At 39.8% G+C, this 25,416-nt stretch overlaps 1 long non-coding RNA gene across 1 annotated transcript in view; it reads right to left on the bottom strand.

The window, feature by feature from the left end:
* LOC109499730 overlaps window positions 1–25,416 on the bottom strand; it is a 56,223-nt gene that overhangs the window by 26,188 nt on the left and 4,619 nt on the right. The gene's annotated exons all lie outside the window — the stretch shown is intronic.

Raw genomic sequence — 25,416 nt, 5'->3', positions numbered from 1 at the left:
AACTTAAAAAAAGAAAAAAAAATGAGTCATACAAGTGTAAAACAAACAAAACAATTAAAGGGTGTAGTGACCAAAATCTGAACAAATACCAAGTTAGACTTCAATCTAGAAAAGAGCAAAATAATTACATTCATTAACTGTATTCATTGGAAATAACTGTACTCTGGGAAGCTGCTGGAAATGAGGACAGAAAAGCAGGGCTGCCTTCCCTGCAAGATTAGGCTCTCATCCCGAGACACAAGAGTCCAGGCACTGAGGTGCCAGCCCCCAAACCATGATCCAGTCACATAAGCCTGATAATAAATACAGACCCAGGTAAATATTTAAAAATTTTCTAATGTTTGTTTTGAGAGTGCATGAGCAGGGAAGGGGCAGAGAGAAAGGGAGCAAGAAAATCCCAAACAGCCTCAGCACTGTCAGCACAGAGCCTGACACATGGCTGGAACTCACAAACCATGAGACTGTGATATGGGCCGAAATCAGGAGTGGGATGCTTAACCGACTGAGCCCCCCCAGGCACCCCAGCAGCGTCTGTGTTTAATGTGCCTAATAGTAGCTCTGGAGTTTTATCCCTATGGATATACTAAAGTATCTAAAGAGGAAAAAAAATAAGCTACTAAAAACCACTGGCTATGAAAAAAACAACAAAAAACTCATTCCATCCTTGGAATCACAACTCCTGAGTGATTTTCTTATGATTCTCTGGTCAGGGTGCCAGGGTGGCTCAGTCGGTTAAGCACCCAATTTCTGCTCAGGTCATGATCTCACCGTTCCTGAGTTCCAGCCCCGCATCAGGCTCTGTGCTGACAGCTCAGAGAGCGTGGAGCCTGTTTTAGATTCTGTGTCTCCCTCCCTGTCTCTGCCCCTCCCCCACTCATGCTCTCTCTCTCAAAATAAACATTAAAAAATCTTTTAAAAAAAGTTATGATTCTTCTAGTCACTCCTGAGTCTCTTTTACAGGGCCATGTTCTTATGTTGTTCCATAAATGTAAGGTTTTACAGAGCTCTATTCTAAGCCTTCTGTTGTTTACATTTAGCAAAGAGTTTAAATATATATGTAAATTATATACATATACATATATATACATATATATGTTTCTCAAAAAACATCCAAGACTTTAAATATGGATTGTACATTGAAAAATTTTAAATTTCATTGCCAGCCTGTCTTGAATAAGGTCTAAAATTATATTTGTAACTAGCTATGGGACATATGCAGTATGCTATACTGCTAATACAACAGATTTGCAAGTAAAATGCTAATTTTAGGCCTACAAATAGAGACATTCTAGGGAAGATGTAGAGATACCTTCCCAGATTGCTTCTCTCCCTTCTATTTCTACTGCACTCACCACCTCTGTGAGAACCGTTCAAGTTCAGAGCCCAGTCTCTAGAGTTAACGTAAACTTATCTAAACCACTCAGGACCTGACAAGTGGCTTTATACCCTGACCTCTGTCTGGTTGCATGGTGGGTATCATCTCAGCTGTTATTCTCTGAAAGTGCAGCCAAACTGAGTGGCCCTACAATTTTGAAGTGAAGGCAACAGTCCCCAATCAGCATGTTCATGTGAATAACTGGAAATCAATGCTATTATTTTCATATCCTTAATAAGCCCAATGAAAATGCTATATTCCAGCCATCTCCTTTTTATGTTCTTGACCACAGGAAGATTTTTATGTTTTTGACCACAGGAAGGTTTTTTTTAAGTTTCTTTGAGAGAGCGAAAGCGAGACAGAGTGCATGCACATGAGCAGGGGTGGGGCAGAGAGGGAATCCCAAGCAGCTCCGTGCTATCAGCACAGAGCTTGATGCTGGGCTCCAACTCACAAACCAGGAGATCATGACCTGAGCTGAAGTCAAGAGCTGTATGCTTAACCGACTGAGCCACCCAGGTGCCCCAAGGTTTTTTTTTTTTTTAACTACAAACTACCTGACTCCTCTGCCCCAGAGAATTCAGGACCAAGGAGAGCAACCAGGTGGGGCATTCTGTGAAAGGGACACTCCTTACAAGTTGGCTCTGATCCCAGGGCCATCATCCCTGATCCTTCACTGAGAGGATCACTCAGACTCTGGAGACAGAAGGACCAGGTCTGTGGGTTGTGCTTACGGGCTCAGGGAAACCCCAGGTCCCCACCCTCCCTCCCCCAAAGACAACCCCATCTCCCAGGAGTGCCCTGAGCCGGACTGGGTGGATACAGCCAGGGAAAACCCTGAGAGAAGTTGAGGAGCTCCCCCTGCCTATGGCTTTGTTGACTGTCACTGTGCTCACCTAGATCCTGCTTCTGTTTCTGCTCTTGGGGCAGGACTGACTTTCAGCACCCTGAAGGAGCTGGGATGGTTTGTGCCTTCAGCTTTGCATTTTAGGGTCATGCAGAATTCAAAGATGGCTGTCGTAGACTATAGGGTACAGAGAAAACTAGTGCTCTCCTAGATGCTCCTCCAAGTGCTGGGAGGAAAACGAGCCCATTCAATAAAAATACCAGAGACACACACTTATACAAAGTACACACAAAGTGTCTAAACAATTTCCTGCCAGTAAAGCTGCTCACTCCAACTCATAGGAAGGGGGAAAAAATCCACAATCACCAGGTTCCCATCCCTGGAGAATCTAGAGCTGAGTTGCTAGAAGCAGGGTGACCTCTGCACTGCACACTCCATGCTAGGAACCCACAGGGACAGGAGGAGCAGAGAGTATCAGTGCAGCTTCCTTCCCTTCCCAGACCCTGGGCTCTGCATCTAGAAAAGCAGGAGCGACTGACAATAGCTCCAGCTGCTTCCAAAGAGACTTCACAGGAGATGGTCTCACTGGGCTGGTAACCCCTGCACTGGAATGTTGAACACAACTGAGGAAACAGGGACTTGCATCAGTCCTGTGGGACCAGGACAGTTGTCAAGGGCCAGAGGGCTATTATGAGACTTTGCTTGTGCTTAGAGAACACTCCCAAGGGCACTTGCTCTGGGGAATAGGTGAACCAAGCTGCCTCTCCCACCCACCCTGGTAGTGTTTCTACCTGCTCTGGGCAGAGTCACTCTTGGCTCTGAGATCAGTCCTGCCAGGGCACTGCACCTGCATTCCCAACATTTCCTGGGAGTCTCCTTTCCCTAGCCTTTCTTCCCTCACTGGGACATAGGTAGGATGCTCTGTGTTCCCTGTATTCCCCACCACTCCCAATGGTGGAGCATGCTGACCCTGGTCTTCTTGAGCTTCGGTGACTCAAGAGGTTTTAAGAAACATCTGTATGGGAGTGACAAAGTCAAAGAGATTTTAGGGTGGCCTAGTCTCCCGAGATGGGACCCTAGAACACAGTGGGCCAAAGTCCTGCTCTTGGAAACTAAACACATACAGGGACTCTTCCTCTTCCAAGACTAGGCACCACAGGGTCACACTGAGATTCAGCCCTCCTGGACCACTATGGAGAAGTCTGCAAGCCATTTCTGCTTATCTCTGCAACTTGGGAGAAGTTCAAAATGACACTCCAAGACAATAAGCCTGGTCTTACAGGAAACTGAGAGGTACATAAAAATATTCAAAATGGTTGTCTCATTCCACCAGTTGCCTTTTAAAACAAATTTACAGTCATTTTAAGGGTCTTAATACTTATTAGACAAGAGTTCAGTGGAAGGCAGGAGGAAAAGGTTCATGAAATGTTTTCCCTGGTATCGAACACTACAATTTGGTTTGGTTTTTATGACTGCCTGGGGCCCCACATGCAGCCATACAGGAACCTCAGTCCTTTATCCAGCATGGAAGCTCGCTCTTTGGGAATTGGGGAGAGTCTTCTTGATGCTTCACAGGGGCCACATTCTAGGGAACCTTGTGAGGATAAGCTCCCTCCCACCTGTCATCCACTACTTGCTTTTTCCAGTGTTTTTAAAAATAAGGTAATAATAATTTGGCTTTCATAAATTTAAGTTCATTAATCACTAACTTCCATAATATTTTTTAGAAATGATAAAGTAGAATATAGCCAAATGGTAGCATTAGTATCAATGCTAATATAAAATACTAATAACAACACTAAGAATTATCTGCAAGGTTAACATCATACTTAATGGTGAAAGACTGAATGTTTTCCCTCTAAGAACAGGAATAAAATAAAGAGAGAAACAGGGGATCTCCTTATCTATTTATTTTGGAGAGAGTGCACAAGTGGGGGAGGAGAAAAGAGAGAGGAGACACAGAATCCCAAGCAGGCTCTGCACCATCAGTGCAGGGCCCAATATGGGGCTCCAACCCACGAACTGTGAGATCATGACCTGAACCGAAGTCATGAGTTGGACACTTAACTGACTGAGCCACCCAGGTGCCCCTCACTGCTTCTCTTTAACACTGTACTCCAGGTTCCAGCCAGAAAAAGAGAGAGTGGGGGGTAAAGAGAAGGAAAGGGTAGCATGGGGAGAGACAAAAAAAAAAAAAAAAAAGAAAAGAAAGAGAGAGAGAGAGAGAACAAAAAAATAAAAGGCATTCAGGTTAGAAAGAAGTAAAACCATCTTGGGGTACCTGGGTGGCTCAGTTGGTTAAGCGTCCGACTTTGGCTCAGGGCATGATCTTGCTGTTTGTGGGTTCAAGCCCCATGTCGGTCTCTGTGCTAACAGCTCAGAGCCTGGAGCCTGCTTCAGATTCTCTCTCCCTCTCTCTCTACCCCTCCCCTGCTCATGCTCTCTGTCAAAAATAAGTAAATGTTAAAAACAAAATTTAAGAAAACCATCTCTATTTGCAGATGGCATAATTTTGTGTATAGTAAATCCAAAGGAATTTTAAAAAAATATGAGAATAGATGATTTCAGCGAGGTTTGAAGGTACAAGATTGTATATAAAATCGGTTGTATTTCTTTAAAAGTAAGCAATTTGAAAATGAAATTAAGAAAGCATTCACTTACAGCAGCATCAAAAAGACAGGTGTAAAACCTGTATATTGTGAACTATGAAACACTGAAATTAAACAAAATTAATAAAATTCAACCAAAACAATCTAAAAAAGAATAAAGTTGGAGGATTCATGTTTCCTGATTTGAAACTTACTACAAAATTATAGTAAGACAGAGTGCAGAGTTAAGATGGGAGAGTAGTAGGGGACCCTGGGCTTGCCTCATCCCTGAAACACAGCTAGATTAACATCAAATCATTCTGAATACCTAGGCAATCAATCTGAGGATTAAGGGAATAATCTGAACAATTAGAGGGGAGAACATGGCAGGTACAAGGTGAGGAGATGTGAGTTGGGGGAGAGAAAAGCCATAGTGTCACAGAGAGGGAGGGAAGTCTTTTCATGGAGGAGAGAGGGAGAGGGAGAGAGAGGGAGGGAGGGAGGGGGAGGGAAGGAGGGAGGGAGGGAGAATAGTGCCTTGGGTTCATGCAAGAAAAACACTCCCCAAAAACCAATGACTGGGGAATCAAGAGAAGCTGACTACTGTAAGATTTTACAAGCAGCAGAGTTCAAATTCTGAGGTTTGAAAAGTCCTCACCATTTGCCAGAGTCAAGCCAGAGCAGCAGTGGTGCTCCTGGGGAGAAGGACGGTAGAGGCCCAGGAGTGGACAGTGTGGTATGCAGATCCCCTGGGAAGCACTGGGAGAGAATGTTCCCCTTACTGGAGTGAATTTGGAAGAAGGTATATTGCCTTTCCAAGGACAAAAGATTCAGTAGGAGCCACTGAGTGGCTCTTCATCAGCAAAGGACATAAGTTTGCACAAAAGGCAGATAACGTGGTCGCTGGATTTGGCTGTGCTTCACCATAAACTCCAGGCACATCCCTGGCTGTGTGATCGCTTTTCTGGGACAGAACGGTGCCAGGCACAGTGCTGCAAGACTCTCCTCCAGAGGAGGGGAACGAATCTGTGCCTCTCCAGCTCCTTTAAGATTTCGAGTTTTGAATCCCAGCTGTGTGCCAGAGATAAAACACAGGAGAGCTATGGCGCCGGGTGTGTTGACAGCCTGGGCACAGGCAGTTTGAAGGCAGGGATCTGATGGAAGCCTGGGATGCAGGAGGGGAGACTGTTTGCTTGTCTTTGAGGGTTTCCTGAACAGCAGGGGTGCAAGCTCCCCTCCCTAGGGACAAGAGAGTAGGGTGACACCATCTTCTCCCAGCCCACCAGCATGGCCAGGCTGAAACCACTTATCCCAAACCCCACCACCCTGAGCCCTGCAGGGCATCTTTACAAGGGCAGGTCTATAAGCCAGATCACAGGCCTCTTGCATGTACCAAGTCAACTGATCATAGAGTGCTCCAAAGCATCAGGTTCAGTTCTGATAGAAATAGGACTAAGCTGGGGTGCTTGGGTGGCTCAGTCAGTTGAGCATCCAACTTCAGCTCAGGTCATGATCTCACAGTTCATGAGTTCAAGCCCCGCATCAGGCTCTGTGCTGACAGCTTGGAGCCTGAAGCCTGCTTCCAATTCTGTGTCTCCCTCTCTCTGCCCCTCTCCCCCTCACGCTCTCTTTCTCTCAAAAGTAAATAAACATTAAAAAATTAAAAAAAAAAGAAATAGGACTAAGCTTTTTTTTCCTCCATCTTTGGAATCAACTTATAGTTTGTTTTTAAATTTCCTTTTCTCTTTTTTTGGATCAGGCTTCTTTTTTACCCTTTCTTTCTCTTTGGAATCAGGCTTATAGGTTTTTGAGTTGTTTGTTTCTGTTCTTTTTACTTTTCTTTTTGGATCAGCCTTTTCTTTAAAAAAAATCAGGCTTATTTTAAAAAACAAATCAAAGCACACCTAGTTAAAGGTCCAAACACTCCCCACGGCAAGCAGGGAGGAGTTCTATAGAGGACTGGCCAGTGGGAATGAGCAGCCAAATCACAACAGCAGAGTGCACACAGCATACACCAGAAACACTTCCTGAAGTGCCAAGCCCTGGACAGTCTTACTATAGAAGTATTCTCAGAAGCAGGAAACATAACAAGCTTTCACAACACGCAAAAGACAGAAACCTAGACAAAATGACAAGATGGGAGGAATTCTCCCCAAAAGATCAAGAAGAAATCACAGCCAGGGATTTGCTCAAAATAGATATAAGCAATATATCTAAACAAGAATTTAAAGGAAAAGTCATAAGAATAGTAGCTGGGCTTGAAAAAAAGCAGAAAAGACACCAGAGAAACCCTTGCTGCAGAGATAAAAGATGTAAAAACTAGTCAGGCCAAAATAAAAAAATGCTATAACTGAGATGCAAAACCGACTGGATATAATTACAATGAGGAGAGAAGAAGCAGAGGACTGAATAAGTGATGCAGAAGATAAAATTATGTAAAATAATGAAGCTGCAAAGAAGAGTAAAAGAAAACTATTAGATCACGAATATAGACTTAGGGAACTCAGTGATTTTGTGAAGCACAAAAATATCTACATCATAGGAGTACCAGAAGAAGAGTGGGAAAATGAGGCAGAAGATTTATTTGAACAAATAATAGCTGAGAACATCTCTAATCTGGGAAAGGAAACGGGCATTCAAGTCCAAGAGGCACAGAGAACTCCCCTCAAAATCTACAAAAACAGGTCAAAACCAGGACACATCACAAGCGAAACTTCCAAAACTCAAAGATAAAGAGAGAATTGAAAGCAGCTGGGGACAAAAGGTCCTTAACACACAAGGATAGACACATAAAGTTAGCAGCAGACCTGTCCAGAGAAACTTAGCAGGCCAGAAGGGAGTGGCATGATATATTCAAAGTGCTAAATGCACACACTAAAATATGCAGCCAAGAATACTTTACCCAGCAAGGCTGTCATTCAGAATAGAAGGAGAGATAAAGAGTTTTCAAGACAAGCAAAAATTAAGTAGTTCATGAACGCTAAACCAGCTCTGCAAGAAACATTAAAGGGGACTCTTTGGGTGGGAGAGACCAAAAGCAACAAAGACTATAAAGGAACAATCTGTAGGAACAGGCAATACAATGGTACTAAATGCCTATCTATCAATAATTACTTTGAATGTAAATGGGCTAAATGCTCCAATCAAAAGACACAGGTTGTCAGAATGAATTTAAAAAACAAAAACCATCTATATGCTGTTTACAAGAGACTCATTTTAAACACAAAGACACCTCCAGATTAAAAGTGAAGGGACAGAGGGGCAGCTGGGTGGCTCAGTCGGTTGAGAGTCTTGTGTTTAGCTCAGGTCATGATCTCAGAGTTTGTAGGCTCAAGCCCCACATCAGGCTCTTTGCTGACAGCTCAGAGCCTGAAGCCTGCTTCAGATTCTGTGTCTCCCTCTCTCTCTGCCCTTCCTCTGCTCGTACTCTCTCTGTCTCAAAGATAAACATTAAAAAGAATTTTTTTTTTAAGTGAAGGGAGGGATGCCTGGGTGGCTCAGGCGGTTGAGTGTCTGACTTCGGGTCAGGTCATGATCTCACAGTTCATGAGTTCGAGCCCCACGTTGGGCTCTGTGCTGACAGCTTAGAGCCTGGAGCCTGCTTCTGATTCTGTGTCTCCCTCTCTCTATGCCCCTCTCCCGCTCATGCTCTATCTCTCTCTCTGTCAAAAATAAATATACATTAAAAATAATAATAATAAATTAAAAAAATTTTAAAGTGAAGGGAGGGGCGCCTGGGTGGCTTAATTGGTTGAGCGTCTGACTTCATTCAGCTCGGGTCATAATGGGTTCGAGCCCCACATCAGGCTCTGTGCTGACAGTTCAGAGCCTGGAGTCTGCTTCAGATTCTGTGTCTCCCTCTCTCTCTCTGCCCCTCCTCTGTCTGCACTCTGTCTGTCTGTCTCTCTCTACAATAAGTAAATGTTTAAAAAATTTAAAAAAATAGTGAAGGGATAGAGAATAATTTATCACACTATCGAACATCAAAAGAAAGCTGGAGTAGCCATACTTGTATCAGACAAACTATATTTTTTAAAGTATATTTTATTTATTTCAAGGGAGAGAAAGCATGCATAGGAGGGGCAGAGAGAGGGAGAGAGAATCCCAAGCAGGCTCTGCACTGCCAGCATGGAGCCCAATGTAGGGCTCGAACCCACAAACCATAAGATCATGACCTGAGCCAAAATCAAGAGTCAGATGCTTAACCAACCAAGCCACCCAGGTGCCCTGAAACTAGGTTTTAAACAAAGACTGTAAAACGAGATGAAGATATCAAATAAAGGGGACTATCCAACAAAAAGATCTAACAATTGTAAATATTTATATCCCCAACTTGAGAGAAGCCAAATATATAAATCAATTAATAACTTGAAGAAACTGATTGATAATAATACCGAATAGTAGGGGACTTCAACACCCCACCTACAAAATAGATCATCTAAGCAGAAGATCAACAAGGAAACAATGACTTTGAATGACACCCTGGACTGGATGGACTTAGGTATATTCAGAACATTTCATCCTCAAGCAGCAGAATACACATTCTTTGCAAGTGCACATGGGAACATTCTCCAGAATAGATCACATACTGGGTCACAAATCAGGCCTCAACCAGAACAAAAAGATTGAGATCATACCATGCATATTTTCAGACCACAATGCTATGAAACTTTGAGTCAAACACAAGAAAAAACTTGCAAAGACTAAAATTACATGGAGGTTAAAGAACATCCAACTACAGAATGAATGGGTTAACCAGGAAAAAGGACATGAAGAAATAAAAAAAAAATACATGGAAGCAAATGAAGATGAAAACACAACAGTCCAAAACCTTTGTGATGCAGCAAAGGCAGTCAATAAGAGGGAAGTATATAAAAATACAGGTCTTACTCAAGAAGCAAGAAATGTCTCAAGTATGCAACCTAACCTCACACCTAAAGGAGCTGGAAAAAGAACAGCAAATAAAGCCGAAAACCAGCAAAACGTAAATAATAAAGATTAGAGCAGAAATAAATAACCCAGTAGAACAGATCAGTGAAACTAAGAGCTGGTTCTTTGAAAAAATACAATTGATAAACCAGACTTACCAAAAAGAAAAGAGAAAGGACCCAAATAAACAAAATCACAAATGAAAGAGGAGAGATCAAAACTAACACCACAGAAATACAAACAATTATAAGAGAATACTATAAAAAATCACACGCCAACAAACTAGGTGACTCTTTGCTGACCTAAATAGCTCTCCAGATATCTTGAGACATTTGTTCCTGCCATGGCCAGGCCATCCTCAGTGAGCAGTGGTGTAAAACCATACAGCAGTTTCAGTAGGAGAAGGGCATCTGTTCCTCCCAGCGAGGCTTCTCCTCATGGGCAGAGCAGTCCACCTGGTCTGTCAACACTGGTGCTATCATCTGCTAGCTACATGCCCTTGGGTGAAGGGAACCAAGCCAGCAGCTGATACCCAGATTTTACTTGGAAGGAGTGACTCCACAGAGAACCAACTGGTAGAGAGGTCCACTTCAACTAAATTTGGACTTTATTTCTTCCATCTCCCCTTTGCCTTGGACAACAGTGTAATTTATCATTGGTTTGGAGTAAGTTATTGCTTTAATGGCTAATTAAGAGACATTATCCTACATACCACTGGCTTGTGAAATGGTACTATTATAAATTATAATTCCTGCAGTGAACCTATGTTAAATATACTGGCAAAGACAAAAAAAAATCATGTATTATATAATTCCATTTATATGAAATGCCAATAGACAAGTTTATAGAAACAGGAACTAGACGAGTGACTAGGGCTGGCAGGGGATGGATAGTGACTGATATGAGAGTTTCTGTTAATTGGTGTAGGGTTTCTTTCTGGGGTGGCGAAAATATTTTTAAAGTAGAGTTTGCACAACTCTGTGAATATATGAGATGCCATAGAATTTGACACTTTAAAGAGTTCATTTTATGGTATACGAATTATATCTCAATAAAGCTTTTTTATCTTTTTTTTAATGTTTATTTTTTGAGAGATAGAGCACAAGCTGAAGGGGGGTGGTGGAGAGAGAGAGGGAGACACAGAATCCGAAGCAGGTTCCAGGCTCTGACCTGTCAACACAGAACCCGACGTGGGGCTCGAACCCACAAACCGTGAGATCATGACCTGAGCTGAAGTCTGACAATTAACTGAGCCACCCAGGCGCCCCAATAAAGCTTTTTTAAAAAACACAATTGGAGTGTCTGAGTGGCTCAGTTGGTTGAGCGACTGACTTCGGCTCAGGTCATGAACTCATGGTTTGTGAGTTCGAGCCCTGCGTTGCTCTGTGCTGACAGCTCAGAGCCTGGAGCCTGCTTCTGATTCTGTGTCTCCCTCTCTCTCTGCCCCTCCCCCACTCATGCTCTGTCTCTGTCTCAGAAATAAATAAACATTTAAAAAATTAAAAAAAACACACACAATTGCAGGACACCTGGGTGGCTCAGTCAGTTAAGCCTCCGACTTCGGCTCAGGTCATGATCTCACGGTTGGTGGTTCCAGCCCCACGTCGGGCTCTGTGCTGACAGCTAAGAGCCTGGAGCCTGCTTCAGATTCTGTCTCCCTCTCTTTCTGCCCCTTCCCTGCTCATGCTCGCTCACATGCGCTCTCTCAAAAATGAATAAATATCTTTAAAAAAAAACCCAAACCACAATTGCTGTGGGGCATCTGGGTGGCTCAGTCAATTAAGCATCCAACTCTTGATTTTGGCTCAGGTCATGATCTCACAGTGGTGACATTGAGCTCCGCATCAAGCCCCTGCTGTGGAATCTTCTTAAGATTCTCTTTCCTTCTCCCCCAGCCCCTCTCCCCTGCTTGTTCATGCTCACTCTCTAAAAAAAAACAAAACAACCCCCCCCCAAAAAAACCCAAAACATAATTGTTTAAAATTTTCACCAAATTTAAAAGAATGACTTTGGGTTTCTATTATAAAACTGTTCTATTAAGATGCTGGGCTAGGAACATAAATCACCCATAACACTTTAATTGTTATAACTACGTGTTTTAATGTGCTTGGCACAAGGGTAAAGTCAGGAATTCAGTGCTCTAGCCTCTGCTCATCTATTTAAATCTTATTTCCACTCACTAGTTTCATTACATTAAAGTCTAATGAGTAAATGGTCATCTATTTCTTCTTGCAATTAATTTTTAAAATTATTTTTTAAAGTTTTCAGTGTCTGTAGGACATTGAAGAGGAAATTGTGTGTGTGTGTGCGTGTGTGTGTGTGTGTCTATACATGAGACATCACAGAGGTCTCATCTCTAAGGGGTGAAAGGTTAACTGGTTGAGACAGCCTCTAAAAGAAATGCATGTCTGAGTGACTGGGTTCTAATCCCAGATCTATCATTGATTACCTGTGAAGCCTTGAGCAAGTTATTATGCTCCCCATGTCCCCATTTCCTCATCTGTAAAAGACAGTGATGATTCCATTTGTCTCCTAAGTTACCCGAGGACTGAGTTACCCGATAAGAAGCACCTGGCAAACTCTTGCTCAATAAAGTGTTGCTATTATTAGTAGTAGGGGTCCTGCTTAATTTATTTATGTATTATTTCCTGCACTCTTTATAGTCTTGTCACTCACTTAATATTCATCAGAAGCTGATTTCCTTAAAGGTGCCCAGACAGGGGCTCCTGGGTGGCGCAGTCGGTTAAGCGTCCGACTTCAGCCAGGTCACGATCTCGCGGTCCGTGAGTTCGAGCCCCGCATCAGGCTCTGGGCTGATGGCTCAGAGCCTGGAGCCTGTTTCCGATTCTGTGTCTCCCTCTCTCTCTGCCCCTGCCCCATTCATGCTCTGTCTCTCTCTGTCCCAAAAATAAATAAACGTTGAAAAAAAAATTAAAAAAAAAAAAAAAGGTGCCCAGACAATGTATAGTTACTCTTAGCTTTGATGGTGAGATTGCTGAGAATCAGAAACTTAAAGTTCCTGATACAGTTCCTAACTCACCAAGCTTGCTTAGAACCCAGGCATTTTGAGTTTTAGTCCAGAGATTTTTTTTTTCATTTTTTCCCATTAGTCCATTTTTTTGATTGCCCCATACTCAGTAATAGGGAAATGGAGAGGTGGTCAGGAGCAGAGAATTTGTTCGGAAGGGTATATAGAGCGGTTCACTCTCTGTCAGTGCTTCCATGACAGAGGATGGGGAAGTGAGGACAGGGTCCCAGTGGGGAAAATGGGGGGGAGGGCGGTGAGGGGAGACATACAAATGAGAAATGATGCAGGAGTTGCACGGGGCATTAGGTGAAGGGGTTATACTACCAGCTACAAGTAGTTTCTCAAATGCTCTTTAAAAAAAATTTTTTTTTCATTTTATGCAGTTTGAAAGAGAGAGAGAGAGCACAAGTGAAAGAGAGGGGCAGAGGGAGGGAGGGAGAGAAAGAGGGAAAGAAAGAGAAAGAGAAAGAGAGAGAGAGAGAGAGAGAGAGAGAGAGAGAGAGAATGAGAATGCCAATCAGGCTCCATGCTCAACACAGACCCCGACGCAGGGCTCAATCCCATGGGATCATGATATGAGCTGAAATCAAGAGTGGGGCCCTGAACCAACTGAGCCACCAAGGTGCCCCTGAAATGCTCTTTTTATCAAAAACAAAAAATTATAATATTATAAAAATTATCAGCCATAAGTTTAAAAGCTGTCAATGAAACACATTTTAAATGAGTATTTCTGTGTCATTTAGTGAGTGTTTAGTGTTTCATTTTTTTTTCTTTCCAGGCTTATTGAGGTATAATTAACAAATCTAAAAACTATATTTAGGGTGTACAAAATGATTTAATATAGGTATACACTGCAGAAGGATTACTACAATCAAGTTAAGTAACAAATCCATCACTCACATAGTTACCATTTTGTGTGTGTGTAGTGAGAACCCTTAAGATCCACTTTCTTAGCAAATTCCAAGTATACAATACAGTATTATTATCTAAGATCACTCTGCTAAATATTAATCTCATTAATATGAAATGAGATTACTCATCTCATATGCCATGCTTGTATAAATGTACATGAATTCTAATCCAAGTATTGATGGCTGATTAATGGTTAATAATGGGTTAACTAACCATTCCCTTGAAACTTCTAATTTTTAGTGAATTATATTAAAGCTTCATGGGGCCTTTGGGAAGTGATAAAGTCATGAGGGGTGGGTTCTCATGAATGGGAGTAATGGGCTTAAAAAAGAGTAGTCATGAGAGGACACAGTGAAAAAAAACAGCTGTCTGTGAAGAAGCCGATACCAAATTCACTAGATACCCAATATTCTGGTTCTGTGATCTCGGACTTCCTAGCCTCTAAAACTGTGAGAAATAAATGTTTGTAAACAAACAAAAAACAAACAAAAAATCTTAAATGAACCCTCAAACTGTTTTTTGTTGTTGTCATTGTTATTTGACTTGCTTTCTCCTCCTTATGATAGAAATCTTGAAGTATTCCATGAAAGAACATGAATATTTATGACCATTGCTACATATAACCAAGGGACTTTTCAAAAGGGTTGTGTTAATTAACATTATCATCAATATAGGCAAGACTATAACAGTTTTACAGCACCACTATGCATACTGCATATTGTCATTAAAATATATTTTCCTACCAAAAATAACAAAACAGTACCTCTTGGATTCCCCTTTAAACTCTTTTGATTATTAGTGAACTTCAACATTTTCCTGCATGATTTTTCCTTCATTATGAATTATTTTTCATTGTGTAGGGCAATGCCATGCATGACCAGACAGCATTTCTGGCTCCTGGGCTAGAGATAACAATATCACCCTCTATCTAGGTCAGTGTGGCAGCCAAAACTCCCCCATATATCTTCACATGTGGCACATGTACTTTTGTGAGATACCAACCATTGGATTGCCTGCTGATCTAGCTTAAGATCTGGACCAAACATAGGCCTAAGTATCTATTCCAAGCCTTCTTTTCCTTGAGTTCTACTCTGGTTCCAGTATGGCCTTCAGGGGAAGAGGAGACCTCTTGCCAATAAAGAATTAATAAGGCACCTCTAAGAAAAAATGTCTTTGTAACCTCATTGACCGGTTTGTCCTCTGACACTTAGAACAGATTCTGTCCTTGGTTTTCACCTATATTAGAACTTCTCTCAGCACAAAAACAGACACTTAGGTCAATGGAACAGAATAGACAACCCAGAAACAAGACCACAGTTACATGGTCAATTAATCTTTGACACAGGAGGAAGGAATATCCAATGGGAAAAAAAGTCTCTTCAACAAATGATGTTGGGAAAACTGGACAGCAACCTGCAAACGAAAGAACCTGGACCACTTTCTTACACCATACACAAAAATAAATTCAAAATGGATTTAAGACCTAATGTGAGATCTAAAACCATAAAAATCCTAGAAGAAAGCACAGGCAGAAATTTCTCTGACATTGATGGTAGCAACATTTCTCTAGATAAATCTCCTGAGGCAAGGGAAACAAAAGCAAAAACAAAATATTAGAACTACATCAAAATGAAAAGCTTCTACACAGAGAAGGAAATAATCAACAAAGTTAAAAGACAACCTACAGAATGGAGAAGATGTTTACAAATGACATATCTGATTTGGTTAGCATCCAAAATATATAAAGAACTAATAATGCAACTCAACACCCAAAAAACAATCCAATTTAAAAATAGGCAGAAAGTATGAATAGACATTTCTCCAAAAAAGACATCCAGATGGCCAACTGATACATGAAAAGATGCTCAACATCACTTATCATCAGGGAAATGCAAATCAAAACTACAATGAGATATCACCTCACACCCGTCAGAATGGCTAAAATCAAAACCACAAGGAACAACAGATGTTGGTGAGTATACGGAGAAAAAGGAACATCCTTCCAGTTGATGGGAATGCAAATTGGTGCAGCCACTGCAGAAAGCAGTATGGAGGTTCCTCAAAAAGTTAAAAGTACAACTACTTATGATCCAGCAATCACACTACTAGGTATTTACCTAAAAACTACAGAAGCACTAAATGAAAGGGACACATGCATCCCTGTGTTTATTTCAGTATTATTTACAAGAGACAAATTATGGAAGCAGCCTAAGTGTTCACTGATAGATGAATGGATAAAGAAGATGTGGGGTGTGTGTGTGTGTGTGTGTGTGTACATATATATATATATGTATATATATATATATATTCATATGTATATATATTCATATGTATATATATAACATGGAATAATATAATATGGAATATATATAATATGGAATGTTTCTCAGCCATACAAAAGAATGAAAAGTTGCCATTTGCAACTAAATGGATAGAGCTAGAGAGTATAATGCTAAGCCACATAAGTCAGAGAAAGACAAATACCATATAATTTCACTTATATGTGGAATTTAAGAAACAAATGAGCAAAGGAAAAAGAGAGAAGATGCAGATTCTTAACTATAGAGAACAAACTGATGGCTGCCTGAGGGGAGGTGGGTGGGGTGATGGGTTAAATAGGTGATGGTGACTGCAGTGCCTGGGTGGCTCAGTCAGTAAGCATCCGACTCCTAGTTTCAGTTCAGGTCATGATCTCATGGTTTTGTGAGTTCAAGCCCTGCATGGGGCTCTGCGCTGGCAATACAGAGCCTGCTTGGAATTCTCTCTCTCCCCTCTCCCCAACTCACGCAGTCTCTGTCTCTCTTAAAATACATAAATAAACTTTTAAAAAAATAGGTGATGGGGATTAAGTAGTGCACTTGTGATGAGCACTGGATGATGGATGGAGGCTGTGAATCACTATATTGTACATCTGAAATTAATATTACATTGTATGTTAACTAACTGGAATTAAAATTAAAGACTTAATTAAAAAACTAAAAATTTTAAAAAGGAACTTCCCCTCCCTGGAGGAAGCTTTGAGCTCCCCTAGAGAATGAGCAGGCTCAGCCAGCGTCTGTTTCTCACTCCAGGCCAAAACTTGGTATCAGAAAAAGGAGAGTGGCTCTAGGGGAGAAGACAGGGAAGGAGAGCAGGTTGGGGACTGGGATTCGGACTGACAATCCACATGTCAGCCTTTAGGTAAAAATTGCTTACACCACCCTGATCTCCAATATGAATGCAATTCTGCCCTTTCCAAACCAAACGCATTAGAGCCTTAACCACAGTCTTTCCACATTACACAAACCCTTTTGCTAAAAGGCAGTAAAATTCCTTTGTTAGCTTACGTGAACACTATTCTCTTCTGCTCATTTTTCATGGATCCAAAATTCTTTTGTGGGGTATCTATCCACTCACGTCTAACTTTTTAAATCAGAGTTATCATGTTTTCCTAACACAGCAAAGGTGCTACAGGAAAGCATAGATTTTGTTTCAGTAAGTGGAGGTCCAGAGTTATTGGATTACAAGAGATTCCATGGCAATTAATTCCTTTAAATTCCAAAATAAAGACTCAGAAATTATTTTTAAAATCTACCAGAATTCCAATTTCAATTTCAAGTTCCGTCCTCACAACAGGAAAAAGCTGAACACACTGGAATTCAATAAGTTTTCTTAGATTCATTAGAGAATTAAGGTCACAGGACACACTGCCACCCCAAAATCTGGACAAATCTGCACATACAGAGAATCCCAGGCACGATCGGTTTGCCTGATCTTGTAGTGTAGGAACTGTACTGACAGGACTGCTAGTATTTATAGGCACACATAAACGGAAACTGATGAACCCGATGCCGAGTGTGGTGGGCTAGACTGAGAGTTTAAAGCTCCTGGGAATCCAGTCTTTGAGGGGCCCTCAGACTTTCATGGGTTTTATCTCCAGGAATCCCACCAGGTTCTCACAGAGAAGAGAGAAAAATCCTCTTATGTTTTGGGCAGAGGGAGGGGAAAGTAACCATTTTGAAATATGGGCTTTGTCCATAGCAAAGGCATACACTCTAAGGGAAGTCACTTTGCCAGAACCTTATGTATATTTTTAATTTTTTATTTAAATTTCAGTTAATATATAGTGTAATATTAGTTGCTTCAACATTTCCATACATCACCTGATGCTCATCACAACAGGTGCCTTCCTTAATCCCCATCACCTATTTCCCCCCAATCCCCCATCCACCTCCCTACCAGAACTTTATTTGATATGAGAGAAGGACGATTAAGCAACTCCAAACATTTCTAGCTTTCCTGCGTCATATAAGGGGAGGGGGAAGAAAGCTAAGAAATGCTTCTAACGGTCACAGCAACACAACGGGGGAGGGGGGAAAATAAGAAAACTGAAGCCTCTGGCAGTTACAACTATAGCAAACAGTAAACATACCCCTCAAGGCCCCCCCCCCAAAACTTCACACTAAAAGCCAGTTACTTCAGTTTCTATGACCTGATACATCAAGTCTGGCTTTCAACAAAGCTATAAAGCCCTGCTACAGGCTATAGAAATAGTCTGAAGAGACAAAACAAGCATCATAACCAGACTGATATGATATATTTTTATATTCTCAGTTAGGGACTTTAAAATAACTATGATTAATATGTTAAGGACTCTGATGGAAAAAGTAGGTAACGGGCAAGAACAGATGGATAATATGAGCAGAGAGATGGAAGCCTGAAGAATTGAAAGGAAACAGTATTTGGGACGCCAGGGTGGCTCAGTCAGTTAAGCATCCAACTCTTGATTTCAGCTCAGATCACGATCTCAGGGTCGTGAGATAAAGCCCTGTGTCGGTGTCTGTGCTGGGCGTGAAGCCCACTTAAGATTCTCTCCTGGGGCACCTGGATGGTTCAGTCAGTTAAGTGTCCGACCTTCAGCTCAGGTCATGATCTCACAGTTCATAGATTTGAGCCCTGCATCAGGCTCTGTGCAGACAGCTCAGAGCCTGGAGCCTGCTTCAGATTCTGTGTGTGTGTCTCTCTCTGCCCCTCCCCTTCTCACTCTCTGTCTCTCTCAAAAATAAAATCAACATTAAAAAAAAAAGATTCTCTCTCTTCCACGTGTGTCCAATAAATAAATAAATAAATAAATAAATAAATAAATAAATAAATAAAACTAGAAATAAAAGACCCTGTAAGAGAGATTAACAGAGGTGAAAAAATAATCAGTGAGCTTAAGATAAGTGAGCTTAGAGATGTCTCAAGCTTACATGCAAAAAAAAAAAATTTTTTTTTTAACAGAATAGCTATCCAAGAACTGCTGGACAATTACAAAAAGTATAACATTCACATAATGCTCCAACCTAGAGATCTAGGGTTACTGAATGGATAAAAAACAAAAAAACAAAAACAAGATACATCTATATGTTGCCAAAAAGAGACTCACTTCAGACCTAAAGACACACAGAGACTGAATGTGAAGGAATGGAAAAAGATATCCCATGCAAATGGAAAAGAAAAAAAGCTGGGGTAGCAACACTTATGTCAGACAAAAAAGACTTTAAAACAAAAATTGTAACAACAGAGAAGGAAGGGAATTTCATAATGAAAAAGGAATCTATCCAACATGAGGATATAACAATTGTAAATATCTGTGCACCCGACATAAGAGCACCTAAATGACACATTAGACCTGGTGGAATGAACAGATATATCCAGAACATTCCATCCCCAAACAACAGAGTACACATTCCTTTTACGTGCACATGGAACATTCTCCAGGAGAGATCACATGTTAGGCCACAAAACAAGTCTCAATAAATTTAAGAAGACGGAAATCATATCAAGCATTTTTTCCAACCATACAGTAAGAAACTAGAAATCAATTACAAGGAAAAAGTGGAAATAAAAAAAAAAAAACAACAGGCAGAGGTTTCTAAATGGGTCAATGAAGAAATCAAAGAGGAAATTAAAACCAAACCAACCAACCAAACAAAAAAACCCACCACGGAGACAAGTTAAAATGGAAAAAACAATGGTTTCAAATCTTTGGGACACAGCAAAAGCAGTTTTAAGAAGTTGATAGTGATACAGGCCTACCTCAAGAAACAAGAAAAATCTCAAACTAGCATTCTAACTTTCCAAGTAAAGGAAATAGGGAAAGAAGAACAAAGCTCAAAGTTGGAAGGTAGGAAATAATGAAGATCAGGGTGGAAATAAATGAAAAAGACTTAAAAGGAAAGAGAGAAAGAGAGAGAGAGAGAGAGAGAGAGAGAGAAAGAAAGAATCAAAGAAAGAAAGAATCAATGAAACCAAGGCTAATTCTTTGAAAAGAAAATAAACCAAATTGATAAACCTTTAGCCAGACTATACAAGGCAAAAAGGAAGAGGAACAAATGAATAAAATCAGAAATGAAAAAGAAGTATCAATACCACAGAAATACAAAGGATTATAAAAGACTTCTACTAAAAGTTTATGCCAACAAAGTCGACAACCTACAAGAAATGGATAAATTCATAGAAACATATAATCTTATAAAACAGAATCAGGTAGAAATAGAGAACAGATCAATTGGTCTGAACAGACCAATTACTAGTAACAAAATTGAGTTAGGAGTAAAACAAAACAAAACAAAAACAAACAAAAACAAAACAAAACAAACACTCCAAAGTCCAAGACCAGATTGCTTCACAGGTAAATTCTACCAAACAATTATAGAAAAGTAATACCTACCCTTTCCAACTATTCTAAAAAATAGAAGACAAAGAAAATCTCCAAATTCAGCACTACCCTGATACCACAAGCAAAGGCACTACAAAAATGTCAAACTACAAGCCAATACCCTTGATGAACATAGATGAAAATATCTTCAAGAAAATATCAGCAAACTAACCTGAAATATACATTAAAAGATTATTCCAGGGATGCAAGTATGTCGAATATTTGCAAATCAATCAACGTGATACATCCAATTAACAAAATGAAGGATAAAAATCATATAATCATCTCAACAGATGCAGAAAAAGCACTGACAAAATTCAATATGTGTTCATGATATAAATTGTCAACAAACTGGGTATAGAAGGAATATACCTCAACATAATAAGGGCCATATTGCAAACCTACAGCTACCATCATACTCGATGGTGAAAACCTGAAAGCTTCTTCTCTAGGATCAGGAACAAGCATGTCCACTCTTGTCACTTTTACTCGATATAGCCTAGCCACAGCAATGAGATAAGAAAAAAATAAAAGGCATTCAAATTGGTAAAGAAGTAAAACTATCACTATTTGCAGCTGATACTATATATAGAAAACCATAAAGACCCCACCAAAAAGCTACTAGAGGTAATAAGTGAGTTCGGTAATATTGCAGATACAAAATTGATATATGGAAATCTGTTGCATTTCCATACACTAATACAAAAGTAAAAGAAAGAGAAATAAAGAAAACAATCCCATTTATGATTACACCAAAAAGAATAAAATACCTAGGAATAAATTTAGCCAAGGAGGTAAAAGACATACTCTGAAAACTATAAGACATAGATGAAAAAAATGAAGTCAGCACAAATGCAAAGATATACCATGCTCATGGAATGGAAGAATTTATATTGTTAAAATGTCCACACTACCCTAAACAATCTAAGGATTCAATGCAAAAGCCCTATCAAAATTCCAATTATATTTTCATGTAACTAGAACAAATACTTCTAAAATACATGTAGAACCACAAAGAACCCTGAATAGCCAAAGCAGTCACGGGAAAGAACAAAGTTGGAGATATCACCACCTTAGATTTCAAACTACACTACAAAGCTATAGTAATCAAAACACTATGGTCCTAGCACAAAAACAGACATGCAGATCAATAGAAAAGAATAGAGAGCCCAGAAATAAATCCACACTTATATGGTCAATTAATCTATGACAAAAAAAGGCAAGAATATACAATGGGAAAAGACAATCTCTTCAATAAATGGTGTTGGGAAAAGTGGACAGCTACATACAATAAAATGAAATTAAAAAAACAAAAAAACAAATGAAATTGGACCAATTTCTTATACCATACAATTAAATTCATTTTTTTTTAATTTTTTTTCAACGTTTTTATTTTATTTTTGGGACAGAGAGAGACAGAGCATGAACGGGGAAGGGGCAGAGAGAGAGGGAGACACAGAATTGGAAACAGGCTCCAGGCTCTGAGCCATCAGCCCAGAGCCCAACGCGGGGCTCGAACTCACGGACCGCGAGATCGTGACCTGGCTGAAGTCGGACACTCAACCGACTGCGCCACCCAGGCGCCCCTATACAATTAAATTCAAAATGGATTAAAGAGTGCTTGCTTCGGCAGCACATATACAAAATGGATTAAAGACCTAAATGTGAGACCTGAAATCATGAAAGTCCTAAAACAAAGCATAGAGCAATAATTTCTTTGACATCAGCCTTAGTAACACTTTTTTGGATATGTCTCCTTGCACAAGGGAAACAAAAGCAAAAATAAACTGTTGAGACCACACCAAACTAAAAAAAATGTTTGCACAATGAAGGTAACCATAAACAAACTGACAAGGCAACCTACTGAATGCGATAATTAATTAATCTGGTAGGGGATTAATATCCAAAGTATATAAAGAATAAACACACACAAAACCCACAAATAATCAGATCAAAAAATGAGCAGAGTAACTGAATGAACATTTTTCCAAAGAAGACATACAAATGGCCAACTGACACATGAAAAGATGATCAACATCATTATCAGGGAAATGCAAATCATTTTGCATAAATGCAAAAATGTCATAAGGAATAAGATATGGAATTGGGAATATTCTTATTAAGGTACCCCCACTACCCATGAAGCAGTCTAGTATTAGCTGAAAGTAGACGTATATTAGCTGAAAATGTATATTTCAAATTTAGGGCAACATTAAAAATTTTAAAGAAGTATGCTAAGAAGAAAAAAAAATGGAATCATATAAAATGTTCAATTACGACCAGGGAAAGCAGGGTTGCCTGGGTGGCTGTCAGTTAAGTATCTGACTCTTGATTTTGGCTCAGGCCATCATGTCATGGTTGTGAGACTGAGACCCGTGTTGGGCTCTGTGCTGGATATAAAGCCTGCTTAATATTCTCTCTCTCTCTCTCTCTCTCTCTCTCTCTCTGTGTGTGTGTGTGTGTGTGTGTGTGTGTGTGTATGTGTCCCTCCCCTGCATGTGCACACATGCTCTCTCTCAAAATAAATAAATAAACTTAAAAAAAAACCAGAGAAAGCAGAAAAAGAGGGGAATATTTTTTAAAAGAACAGATATAATAGATGAAAAACACTTATAAACATGGTAAATATTAACCCAACTATACCAATTACTTTAAATGTGAGTGGCCTAAATATACCAATTAAAAGACAGAGACTGTCAGAGTAAAATAGGAAAAGACCCACTATATGTTGTCTACAAGAAACCCACTATAAATACAAAGACACATATAGATTAACAGTAAAGGGATGGAGTAAGATATTACCATGCTAAGTCTAATCAAAAGAAAGATGGTTGGGGCGCCTGGGTGGCGCAGTCGGTTAAGCGTCCGACTTCAGCCAGGTCACGATCTCGCGGTCCGTGAGTTCGAGCCCCGCGTCGGGCTCTGGGCTGCTGGCTCAGAGCCTGGAGCCTGTTTCCGATTCTGTGTCTCCCTCTCTCTCTGCCCCTCCCCCATTCATGCTCTGTCTCTCTCTGTCGCAAAAATAAATAAAAAAAAAACAACGTTGAAAAAGAAAGATGGACAAGCTATCTTAATTTCAAAGCCAACTTCAAAACAAGGGATTTATAAGAGACAAAGAGGGACATTACATCATGATAAAGGAATCAATTCTCCAAGAAGACATAATAATAATCCTTAACATGCATGCACCTAACAGAGCATCAAACTATGTGAGACAAAAACTGATAGAATTGCAAAAAGAAATAGACAAATTCACTATCATACTTGGAGACTTCAAAACATCTCTTTATCAGTAACTGACCTATCCAGTTGGTAGAAAATAAGTGAGAATAGGGTTTAACTACATAATACCACCAATCAATTGGACATCTATTTGACATCTATAAAATATTTTATCCAACCACAGCAGCATACGCATTCTTCTCAAGCTCACTGGGAACATTCACCAGGATATTTCACACTCCGGGCCATAAAAACACCTTAACAATATCTTTAAAAAAATTGTTTTTAATGTTTATTTATTTTTGAAGGAGAGAGAGACAAAGCATGAGCAGGGGAGAGACAGAGAGACAGAATCCAAAGCAGACTCCAGGCTCTGAGCCCTCAGCACAGAGCCCAACACGGGGCTCGAACTCATGAGCAATGAGATCATGACCTGAGCCAAAGTCGGACACCCAACCAACTGAGCCACCCAAGCACCTCCTTAACAATGTTTTTAATTGAAAATCATACAAGAGTGCAGTCAGCTACAGTGGAATTTAACTGGAACTCAGTAACCTAAAGATAGCTGGAAAATATCAAAAAAATTAGAGATTAAACAACACACTTTTAAATAACACTTGAGTCAAAGAGGAAACCAAAAGAGAAGTTTCAAAATATATTTAACTCAGTGAAAATGAAAATACAACATAGTAAAACATGTAGGCTTCAGTAAAAGCAATGCATATTAGGGAAATTTATAGCAATTAATCCATACATTAGGAAAATAATTTTTTTAATTAGAAAATTAAAATTTCTAAAACCAATAATCTAAGTTTCCACCTTAGAAAAACAGAGGAAAATGAGCACTATAAAAGCAAACAGAAGAAAAGCAAACAGAAGCAATAATAAAAATTAGAACAGAAGTCAGTGAATTTGAAAACAGTTAATCACTAGAGAAAAATCAATGAACACCAAACATTGGCTTTTTGATACAACTCTATCAGGGTTAACCAAGAAAAAAAAAAAAAAGAGAGAGAGAAATCATAAGTTACAAATACACAAATACTGGAAATGAAAGGGGGTCACCACTATTGATCTCACAGACATTAAAAAGAGATATTACAAATAATTCCATGCCCCCAAATTTAATAGATTCAATAAAATTCTTTGAAAGAAACAAAACTCATGTAATAGAGAAATTCATAAAGAAACTGAAACAATAATTAATAACCTTCTAAAAAGAGAGCAACAAGCAGATGGTTTCACCAGTAATGGTTTTACCACACAATTGAGAAAGAAATAATACCGATTCTCTACAATATCTTCCAGAAAATAGCAGAAAGAACTCTTGCTAACTCATTCTACAAGGCCAGAATGACCCTAACAACAAAAACCATATGAAGACTTTACAAGTAAAGAAAACTACAGACCGTTATCTTTCACGAACATAGTTGCAAAAATCCTCAACAAAATGTTAGCAAATGAATCAAAAAATGTAGGGGCGCCTGGGTTGCTCAGTTGGTTAAGTGTCCGACTTCGGGTCAGGTCATGATCTCAAGGTCCAGGAGTTTGAACCACTCGTTGGGCTCTGTGCTGACAGCTCAGAGCCTGGTACCTGCATCAGATTCTGTGTCTCCCTCTCGCTCTCTGCCCTTCCCCCTCTCATGCTCGCTTGCTCTTTCTCTCTCTCTCAAAAATAAACATTGGGGAAAATTTTTTAATGTATTAAAAAATTATACATCATGAATAAGTGGGGTTTATTCCAGGCATGCAAGGCTGCTACAATATTTGAAAATTAATATAATTCATCACATCAACAGGCTAAAGAAGAAAAATCATACGAAGCATGTATGT

This window comes from Felis catus, chromosome A1 (assembly GCF_018350175.1).
Source record: "Felis catus isolate Fca126 chromosome A1, F.catus_Fca126_mat1.0, whole genome shotgun sequence".
NCBI classification, from domain to species: Eukaryota; Metazoa; Chordata; class Mammalia; order Carnivora; family Felidae; genus Felis; species Felis catus.
This window is presented reverse-complemented; position numbering and strand designations above follow the sequence as displayed.